Genomic DNA, 11,632 nt, shown 5'->3' with positions numbered 1-11,632 from the left:
TCTCTAAGTATACTTGGAAATTGAATCATTTTTAAAAAGGAATTTTCTAGTCTAAAAGTTTCTGAATGGTAACTCTCAATTTTTGTACTCCTTTTTCCATCACAGACCAGCAATGAAAAAACTAGCCCTGGTCCATAAATCACAGTTTCATTAGCCCTGTTCTGTATAATAGACAGCACCTTTCAATGGGTAGGCATTATGCCAAATATTTGATAAATATCAAAATGTAGTCTTCACAACAATCCTGTGAGGCAGTTCTTCTTTTCTGTTTTGTATATGGAAAAATGAGGTTTAGAGTTTAGGTTATAGGCTGAAAGTCTCAAAATCAATCATTGGTGAAATATTTCTTCCTGAGTCACATCTGTCCACCACCATCTTTCCTTAAGGATCAGCATGGCGCAGGGTTGGATAGTTTGTAATATGCAACGGTTATTGACAGATAATGACACCAAGAAGGACTGGATCCAATAGGCCAAGGTCATAAATTGGAAGCAAATTTGTAATAATAAATTATTACTTATAATAATTAATTATTATTACTTATAATAAACTATTGTTACTTATAATACTGGAAGCAAAAAACCAGGAGAACCAGGTCAGACATGAGTCAGGTACTAGGTAACTGAAGATAAGAATGGTTGAAACTGAGTTGGCTGCCAGGTTATGGAATGTTCCACATAAGCAGCTACCCCAGTAAAAAAAAACTTATTAACAGCTGTCACCTGATTATTCTACCACCTTCCAATGTACTATCTGGATCTCACTATAACTCAGTGGTCCTGATTCTTTTAAGGCAATAAGGTCATCAACATCTATCCATAACAGTTTACATGGCAGAGGGAAGAACACATCCTTTGGCACCGTTAGAGGTTCAATTGGAGGGTCTTTATCCTCAGGGACACCAAATAGTATACTATTTAGAGTCAACAAATTGAAGAACTTGTCTCTTCTTCATCAGAACATCCTCTTTACAGTAAAACACAACAGAACTGGGAGTAGGTCACCTGCTATGGCTGGGAGTGACTACTAAGCTATTTTTAGGTAAACAAGAGGACTTCACCAGGTTATTAGCACCTGGAGATACCCGCTGGAAACAAAGTGTGGTGTCTTAGGGCTGGATCGGTCCCCTGAAAGCAGGGGACATCGAAGCTAATAATAGAAACTCACATTGCAAGCTAAAGTAGGAAAGTGCGTTGTCAAAGTAGGGACGTAAGACAAAGGGGAGGGGCCAAGGAAAAAGTCTCTGAGCAGGGGGAGATTGTAGGTCAAATGTAATAGCCCAGGCGAGAGCATGTCCGAGCCCCAGAGATAAGTATTACATTCAAATTATAGAAAATATAGAAAGGCACTCTCACACATGCACACATACAGGCACACCACAAGCAATCAGTTGCCCATATTCCTGCAATCCAGACATGATCTTTTCTGTACATTATTTGACTTGGAGAATAAGCAAAGCCCAATTGAGCTGATTCCTTGACTGTGTTCTGACTAGTGTGTGTGTTGGAGAGACAGAGATATTGAGGCCAGGAATCTGAAAAAGAGAGGCAGCTAATCCAGTTCTGAAAAACAGTGATAATGTTGCAGATGGCCAAGGTATCATGGAATTTCTGACCCAGAGAGAACCTGATGCTCATCCAGTTGGTGGTTTTAAAGGTCTGTTCTTAAGAGCAGTATAGGTTCCACACAGATGTCTCAGGGGCTGTCTGGTGCAGAAGGGGGTAAGGTTGAGTGTAGAGCAAAGTGGTCAGGGTTGTAGGTCCCCAACCTGACTTCAACTCAGTGGCTCTGTATTAGCTCCTGGATATATTCCTTTCTGGCTAAGATTTCATTTGAAGAAATGATTCTGGTGCTCTTCAAAGAGGAAAATAAAAATGATTGAAAGCCAAGTAATCGTTTTGCTGATAAAGAAACTGAAATCCAAAGAAATGAAAGGACGTTTAAAAGGCCCCATGGTCTGGTATGGTAGCTGTAAGGAGCATTCTTGATTCCCTAGCCCTTCTATGGCATTTGACTTGAAATCAGCAGTGTCGTTTTACATCTTCAGTAAAATAGGCCTCCTTTTATTCAGAAAACCACTGGTCTTGGCTCAGTATTATACAGCTGTAGGGTACTCTACTGTCCCCATTATCCTCAGTCTGTGAGATTGCCCTGGGTGTAGGACTCAGTGCTAAAACTGAGAAAGTCCAAGACAAACCAGGACAGTTGGTCACCCTATCAGAAAGCCCCTGATGCCTGGATGTTTCTTTACCAACCACTCTGGTTTTGTTGCTAGAATCCTGGGTAAGTTTCTATCTCACTTTAGAGTCTCACAGAGTCCTTCAACCTTTGGAGCCCAGTCTTTGAGCCTAGCTTCCTCAATTCTACCTTCTGACCCCAAGCTTTCTGATTCTTACTCAGGTAGATGCATTCTATCTGCTTGCTTCTGTCTGTCGTGGGCAAAACCCTCTATCTAGCCTTGATTTTATTTTCCCCTCTGGGGTCTGATCACATGAAATCATTGAAGATGTCACTGAGTGCCACTTGCTGTCCATGCAAATTGCAATAATTGCTGGCTATTTTCCTAATCAGTCTGTTAAGCTTCTCATACATTCTGGAAGATCTTAGACCCACATTCAGACTTTTGTCAGAGCTTCATTCCATCAGCTTTTCTCTTCACTACTAACAATTTTGGAAAACACTGTATCCTGGCTGGTAGAGGTCAACCACAGATTTTATCCCCATGCAGTCCATGACCTGAGTGCTTGGACCTATCAGATTAGCAGGGGATAATTTTTTTAAAATCCATTTATCAAATAGTTAGAAAGAGTCTCTTCAGACCACTGTTGATCAGTATATCTAAATTATTCTCACCATTTAGTTTCACCTTAAGAAGACCTGCTACATATCATCCAAGGAGGATTTTGTTAAGTAATTCGAGCATGGAATTTTAGCATCTTATTTGATAACTCCACCAAAGTGCTCAGCGTTTGGCCTGCGGGGAGAACCTTGTGGCCTCTGCTCTGCTCATCTGCCTACTCGTATCTATTCTAGACTTACTTGGTAGATTCTGATCTGAACTATTTTTTTCAGTCCCAGACATGTTCTTTTTCAAAAAACAAAAAACTGATTTGGCTCATTTCTGAGTGTTTCTTGCTCTCTCCAGCTGCAGTGATGCTACTCAGACCTCTGTGCTCAAGGGATGCGATTAGAGACATGAAATGGCATTGAACTTCACACCATAGAGTGTTCAAGTTCAGCTAGCGTGTGAGAGATCATAGTAGTTTTCTTCCCATTCAGTAAACACAGAGTTATATTTTTGCCCCTTCACTTTTAGTTTCTTTAGAGGGGAAAATCACTTCACTTTCTACCAAACCTTAAATAGTGAGAGAGACATCAGTGATGTTGTAATCATGCCATAGGGAAGAAAATCTTAGTAGCTATATCAGTGGAAGAAATATTGGAGGGGGATGTGCCCTAGTAATTTTGAAATAGAATTTAGGATTGTAGCTCATAGCACACTGTGTTGGGAGTCATCAGATTCCAACATCTTTTTCTACAGATGAGGAAAGTGAGATTCAGATCAAAGTGATGATTCTCCACTCTGCTGCACATGAAATCTCTCTGAGAGCTTTAGAAAATAGGGGTGTCTGTGCCCCACCTCTAAAGCCAACCTGAGTGATCAGGGATGTAGCCTGACATTGATGACTTTTATTGTTATTTTTTAAAATTTGGTTCAGGTATAGTCCACATTGGGCTTCCCTGGTTGCTCAGAGGTTAAAGCGTCTGCCTCCAATGTGGGAGACCTGGGTTCAATCCCTGGGTCAGGAAGATCCCCTGGAGAAGGAAATGGCAACCCACTCCAGTATTCTTTCCTGGAGAATCTCCTGGACGGAGGAGCATGGTAGGCTACAGTCCACGGGGTCACAAAGAGTCGGACACGACTGAGCGACTTCACTTTCCTTCACCTGCAGTCCATATATGATATTATATTAGTTTCAGGTGTACACCGTGTCTTAACATTTAAATACGTTATGAATTGATCACAGTAAGTCTACTAATCATCTGTCACCATACAAAGTTATTATAGTATTATTGACTGTATTCCTTTTGCTATAAATTACATCCTTGTGACTTATTTTGTAACTGAAACTTTGTACCTCTAAATCCTCTTCACCTAATCTGCTCAACCCCTGACCCCTTCACCTCTGGCAACCACCAGTTTGTTCTCTGTATCTGAGTCTTTTCCTATTTTGTTTTATTTGTTTTTTAGATTCCACATGTAAGTGAAATCATATGGTATTTGTCTGTGTATATCCAAGTTATTTCACTTAGCATAATACCCTCTAGGTCCATCCATGTTGCTGCAAATGACATTATTTCATTATTATTTATGGCCAATTAGTAGTCCATTGAATATGTACCACATCTGTATCCATTCCTCTGTCGATGGGCATTTAGGTTGTTCCCATGTCTTGGCTATTGTGAACAGTGCTGCTATGAACATAGGGGCGCATTTATCTTTTTGAATTACAGTTAGTTTTCATTTTCTTCAGATAAATACCCAGAAGTGGAACTGCCAGATTGTGTGGTAGTTCTATGTTTAATTTTTCGAGGGACTATCATACTGTTTTCTATAGTATTATGATTCCATAGTATTAATAGCTATACCAGTTTACATTCCCAGAGACAGTACATGAGGGTTCCCTTTTCTTCACACCCTCTCCATCTCTTGTTATTTCTTATCTTTTGATAAGACCCATTCTGACAGATGTGAGGTGATATCTCTTTGTGATTTTGATTTGTATTTCCTTGATGATTTAGTGATGTTGAGATTCTTTTCACGTGTCTGTTGATTCTCTGTATGTCTTCCTTGGATAAATGTTTATTCAGGTCCTCTGCCCATATTTAATTGAATTGTTTGGGGTTTTGATTTTGAGTTGTATGAGTTCTCTGTATATTTTGGATATTGAATCCTTATCGGACATATCATTTGCAAATATCTTATTCCTAGTTATTAGCTATTTTATTCTTTTTGATATAATCATAAATGATATTGCTTTCTTAATTTCTGATAGTTTGCTATTAGTGTATAGATATGCAACAGGTTTCTATATATTGATTTTGTATCCTGTAAATTTACTGAATTCATTTATTCTAACAGCTTTTTGGTGGAGTCTTTAGGATTCTCTGTATATAGTATAATGTCATCTGCAGATAGTGGCAATTTTGCTTCTTCCTTTCCTATTTGGATGCCTTTTCTTTTTTTTTTTTTTCTCTCTCTCTCTGCTTGGTCTGATTGCTATGGCTAGGTCCTCCAATACTATGTTGAAGAAAAGTGGCAATAGTGGATATTTTTGTCTTGTCCCTGATCTTAGAGGAAAAGCTTTCAGCTTTTCACAATCGAGTATTATGTTACTTGTGGGTTTGTCATATATGGCCTATATTAGGTTGAGGTATGTTCCCTTTATACTCACTTTTTGGTCAGTTTTAATCATAAATGGATGTTGAATTCTGTCAAATGCCTTTTCTGCATCTATTGAGATGATCAAGTGATTTTTTCTTCATTTTGTTAATGTAGTGTAGGGTGTTGATTGATTTGTGGATATTGAATCACACTGATGGTTTTTTAAAAAGCCTCCCCCCAGGTGGTTTTCACACACAGCCAGTGTCCAGAATCCGTGTTTTCAAGTTCAGTGGCAGAATGGAGTAGAACAAAGCCCAGATTAGAGATGGGTCCATTGCCCCCATGCTGCCACCTTGCAGAATGCTGGCTGTTGGCACTGCAGATAATACTGAAAGTAGATGAGTCGCAGCCACAGAAGAGAAGGAAAGGGTTGTATCCAGGAATTGAGCAAGAGGGAGAATGCTATTTCCATGTAAGTCAGTTGCAAGCATTTCCTGGGAGACACATAATACACAAGGACATGCTGACATGCTAGATAGCTTGGACTTCAGTAGTGTCATACCCTGATTGTGGTACCCTCTGGAAAGAGATGCTAATCATTCAGCAAATGGAGTGATGGAGAAGCTCCTTCAGGAGGCATGTGCTTGGAATCCTTTTCTTTCCAGAGGATTCCAGGAATCAGAACATTCCTGTCAACTCCTTAAGTCAGCAGGTCATTCACTGAACTCCTCTCTTACCACCCTATCACTCTCTACTGGCTAGACAGTAAGCATCACTGAAAAAACTATGTGTGGAGATTCCTTAAAAAATTGCAAATAGAACTACCTTATGACCCAGCAATCCCACTTCTGGGCATACACACCGAGGAAACCAGAATTGAAAGAGACACATGTACCCCAATGTTCATCGCAGCACTGTTTATAATAGCCAGGACATGGAAACAACCTAGATGTCCATCAGCAGATGAATGGATAAGCAAGCTGTGGTACATATACACAATGGAGTATTACTCAGCCGTAAAAAAGAATTCATTTGAATCAGTTCTGATGAGATGGATGAAACTGGAGCCGATTATACAGAGTGAAGTAAGCCGGAAAGAAAAACACCAATACAGTATACTAACACATATATATGGAATTTAGGAAGATGGCAATGACGACCCTGTATGCAAGACAGGGAAAGAGACACAGATGTGTATAATGGACCTTTGGACTCAGAGGGAGAGGGAGAGGGTGGGATGATTTGGAAGAATGACATTCTAACATGTATACTATCATGTAAGAATTGAATCGCCAGTCTATGTCTGACGCAGGATGCAGCATGCTTGGGGCTGGTGCATGGGGATGACCCAGAGAGATGTTATGGGGAGGGAGGTGGGAGGGGGGTTCATGTTTGGGAACGCATGTAAGAATTAAAGATATTAAAATTTAAAAAATAAAAAACTAAAAAAAAAAAAACTATGAATGGAACTACTTGAAGATAGCATCTTTGAAGAGGTAATTAAGGTTCAATGAGATCATTGGGGTTAGCCATAGTCCAGTATGACTGGTGTCCCTTTAAGATGAGGACACTGACATGTACAGAGGAAAGACCATGTGAAGACACAGAAGAAGATGGCCATCTATAAGCCTAGGAGAGAAGCCCTCAGAAGAAACCACACCTGCTGACTGCTTGATCTTGGACCTCTACCTTTCAGAAACATGAGGAAATAAATTTCTGTTGTTTAAGCCACTTAGACCGTGGTACTAACAAGGTAATACAACTATAGTGGTACTAACAGTACCAGTGCCTGACAGCTAAATAAGACATGGCCCCAGACTCCAAATCACTCAAAGTCTAGCCACTTGTCAGAAGCCACTGGAAGCAGTTTTCTCCAGGGAAGGAGGAGGAAGATTGTGAATGAGTCTGTGACTAAATCTAGAATTTTGGAACTGCCTGTAGGAATGGGGCAAGGGAGAAAAAGTGGTGGATCTTGGGCCAGAACCAAGTGGGACGTAAAGGTAGCCAAGCTAGAACAAAGCACCAGGAGGGGTGCCAGCTCACAGAATTACAAACAAAATGGGGAGGAGCTGTGCTGGATGAGAAACAAGCCAAGTGATCCAGCCAAGAAAGAGGACCAGGTCACAAAGGCAAATGTTTAAAAAGCAGAGCCCAGGTAAAAGACAATGGGAAAGGGATCATGAGGACTGCTTCCTGGGTCCATAGCCCATCTGAGACCCAGTTGGCCAATGACATATAGCTTTAAAAAGCTTAAAGTCACTTTCCTTTCATGCTCTCTTATCTGTACAAAAGCCAGTCTTGAAATTGAATTCTGGCATCCCCATTAAAATATGGTTGAGGGACAGACTGTTCCTAACTGTGTCATGTTGGGTTCCCCAGAAGCAAACCCTGAGAAGAAGATTCTGGATTACAGTAATTTTTAATAATAGGGAGGACACATCTCTCCTTATTTACTACCTTCTCAAAAACATTCTTGGCAAATTGCATACTTTCTTTTATTAAATTCATTCTTGTTGCATGTCCAACTCTTTGCGACCCCACAGTCTGCAGTATGCCAGGCTCCTCCATCCATGGGATTCTCCGGACAAGAATACTGGAGTGGGTTGCCATGTCCTTCTCCAGGGGATCTTCCCAACCCAGTGATCGAACCCTTGTTTCTTATGTCTCCTGCATTGGCAGGCAGGTTCTTACCACTAGTGCCACCTGGGAAGCTCCTATACATTCTTTTTTTTTAAAATATAAATTTATTTATTTTAATTGGAGGTTAATTACTTTACAATATTGTATTGGTTTTGCCATGTATCAACATGAATCCACCACAGGTATACACGTGTTCTGCATCCTGAACCCCCCCCTTCTCCCTCCCCATACCATCCCTCTGGGTCATCCCAGTGCACCAGCCCCAAGCATCCAGTATCATGCATCGAACCTGGCCTGGTGATTCGTTTCATATATGACATTATACATGTTTCAATGCCATTCTCCCAAATCATCCCACCCTCTTCCTCTCCCACAGAGTCCAAAAGATTGTTCTATACATCTGTCTATTTTGCTGTCTCGCATACAGGGTTATCGTTACCATCTTTCTAAATTCCATATATATACGTTAGTATACTGTATTGGTGTTTTTCTTTCTGGCTTACTTCACTCTGTATAATAGGCTCCAGTTTCATCCACCTCGTTAGAACTGATTCAAATGAATTCTTTTTAATGGCTGAGTAATACTCCATTGTGTATATGTACCACAGCTTTCTTATCCATTCACCTGCTGATGGACATCTAGGTTGCTTCCATGTCCTGGCTATTGTAAACAGTGCTGTGATGAACATTGGGGTACACATGTCTCTTCAATTCTGGTTTCCTCGGTGTGTATGCCCAGCAGTGGGATTGCTGTGTCATAAGGCAGTTCTATTTCCAGGGATTTTTTTTTAATTTTTATTTTTACTTTATTTTATTTTACAATACTGTTATGGTTTTGCCATACATTGACATGAATCCACCGCAGGTGTACATGAATTCCCAATCCTGAACCCCCCTCCCACCTCCCACCCCATATCATCTCTCTGGATCATCCCCGTGTCTCCACACTGTTCTCCATAGTGGCTATACTAGTTTGCATTCCCACCAACAGTGTAAGAGGGTTCCCTTTTCTCCACACCCTCTCCAGAATTTATGGCTTATAGACTTTTGGATCACAGCCATTCTGACTGGCGTGAAATGGTACCTCATTGTGGTTTTGATTTGCATTTCTCTGATAATGAGTGATGTTGAGCATCTTTTCATGTGTTTGTTAGCCATCTGTATGGACACCTTATCTTTGACAAAGGAAGCAAGTATATACAATGGACTAAAGATAATCTCTTTAACAAGTGGTGCTGGGAAAACTGGTCAACCACTTGTAAAAGAATGAAACTAGAACACTTTCTAACACCATACACAAAAATAAACTCAAAATGGATTAAAGATCTAAATGTAAGACCAGAAACTATAAAACTCCTAGAGGATAACATAGGCAAAACACTCTCCGACATAAATCACAGCAGGATCCTCTATGACCCACCTCCCAGAATATTGGAAATAAAAGCAAAAATAAACAAATGGGACCTAATTAAACTTAAAAGCTTCTGCACAACAAAGGAAAGTATAAGGTGAACAGACAGCCTTCAGAATGGGAGAAAAGTAAAATTACTCAGTCGTGTCTGACTCTTTGTGATCCCACAGATTGTAGCCTACCAGGCTCCATCTGTCCATGGGATTTTCCAGGCAAGAGTAGTGGAGTGGGGTGCCATTTCCTTCTCCAGAGGATCTTCCCAACCCAGGGATCGAACCTGGGTCTACCTGCATTGTAGGCAGACACTTTACCATCTGAGCCACCAGGGAAGCCTAATAATAAGGGAGAAAATAATAGCAAATGAAGCAACAGACAAACAACTAATCTCAAAAATATACAAGCAACTCCTGCAGCTCAATTCCAAAAAAATAAACGACCCAATCAAAAAATGGGCCAAAGAACTAAATAGACATTTCCCCTATACATTCTTAAATTATTTTAAATTTTAAAAGAAAGCTGGTTTTGTTTCTGATTGAAATTATATGAAATTGATATGTTTATTTGAAAAGGATTAACATTTTTATTACATTATGACTTTCTCTCCAGGAGCATGGTATATCTCTATATTCAGGTCTTGTTTTATGTTGCTCAATGAAATTTATAGCTCTCTCTCAAATAAATCTTACATTTCTTTGTTAAATTTTCCCCTGTATATTTTATAGCTTTTCTCTATTGTTAATGGGATGCATATGTGATTTTTTTTTTCCCCATTTTCATTTCTATCTGGTTTCTACTAGTAAATGAATTGATTTTTAAAATATTTGTCCTGGTAACCAGTACCTTACTAAATTATTTTACCTGAAATCCACTAATTTACTTTTAATTCTGCCTGATGTTTTTCTAGGAAATGATCATATCATTTGCAAATCAGGGTAATATTACTCTTCCAATATTTACATAGCTTCTTTACTTTTTAAGGCTTATTGCATTAGCTAGAACTCTGAAGAAATGAAAAATAGCAGCATCTCTTTCTTGAGCGAGCATAAGCTACTGGCTATTATTTATGAGTTGTAATTGTGACAGCAGTTACTTTGTCTGTAATCCCTTCTGCAGTCTGTCAGCAAGATATCAGGATGATATTGCATAGTCGAAGTGCCTCCCTGGGCAGAACCACATGGAATCAGAGGGGTTTTAAATTTTGACAGAGTTCTTCAGTCTATCTGTGAGGTTGAGTGGGGCTGGGGAAGGGAGCACACAGGCAGGCGTGAATTACATCTCAGGGATTGATTGTCCCACAAAATTTTTAAAATTATTTTAAACAGCTTTGTTGAAATATAGTTAACATACAATAAGAGCTGCTGCTGCTGCTGCTTCTAAGTCGCTTCAGTCGTGTCCGACTCTGTGCGACCCCATAGACGGCAGCCCACCAGGCTCCACTGTCCCTGGGATTCTCCAGGCAAGAACACTGGAGTGGGTTGCCATTTCCTTCCCCAATGCACAAAAGTGAAAAGTGAAAGTGAAGTCACGGAGTCGTGTCCAACTCTCAGTGACCCCATGGACTGCAGCCTACCAGGCTCCTCCGTCCATGGGATTTTCCAGGCAAGAGTACTTGAGTGGGGTGCCATTGCCTTCTCCCATCTATACATGTCTGAGTATATTTATTGAATCTATATGTTTTTTCAGGGATAGTTTTTTTTTTTTCATTGTTTCCACTCATACCGCATTGTCTTGATTAGTACAGTTTTATAATAAGACTTGAGTAGACACACTTTTACAAATTTAGAAGATTTGAATTTTTTACTTGTGAGGTCTGGTCAAAATGCCCCCTCTTTAAACAGAATGGAGTGAAAACACTGCCAGCAACGTATGCAGAGCCGATGGGAGCTGGAGGTTCAGTCGGCCCCTCCCTGCCTACGTGTAAGGACTGTGCTGCCAGCCTGTGGCTCTGCTGCTGTTTGCAAGGCCCAGGACCACATCTCACACCCTCCTCTTTCCCCGAAGACAAAACCCACTTCCCATAACCAGGCCTGTGTGGACCTACATGACTGCACAGAGCTTATTTTCCTCCTCTTACTCACCTTTTTGCTTTGCTGTTTTGAAATCACCAGGTAAGCTCAGAGCAGGCAAAATCAAGTCACCTGGGTTATTGGATGATTTCTGTCTTCCACCTTGACCCCTCACCATCCCCTTTCCAC

At 40.3% G+C, this 11,632-nt stretch overlaps 1 non-coding gene across 1 annotated transcript; it reads right to left on the bottom strand.

Annotated features, from left to right (window-relative positions):
* Positions 1 to 9,693: 9,693 nt before the first annotated feature.
* On the bottom strand, positions 9,694 to 9,766 carry TRNAC-ACA (transfer RNA cysteine (anticodon ACA)). The gene has a single exon. It is a non-coding gene; the product is annotated as a tRNA-Cys (tRNA).
* Positions 9,767 to 11,632: the final 1,866 nt, after the last annotated feature.

The sequence above is a fragment of the Ovis aries genome, chromosome X (genome assembly GCF_016772045.2).
Source record: "Ovis aries strain OAR_USU_Benz2616 breed Rambouillet chromosome X, ARS-UI_Ramb_v3.0, whole genome shotgun sequence".
NCBI lineage: Eukaryota > Metazoa > Chordata > Mammalia > Artiodactyla > Bovidae > Ovis > Ovis aries.
Note: the sequence above shows the minus strand (reverse complement) of the source record. Positions and strands in the feature narration are given on the sequence as shown.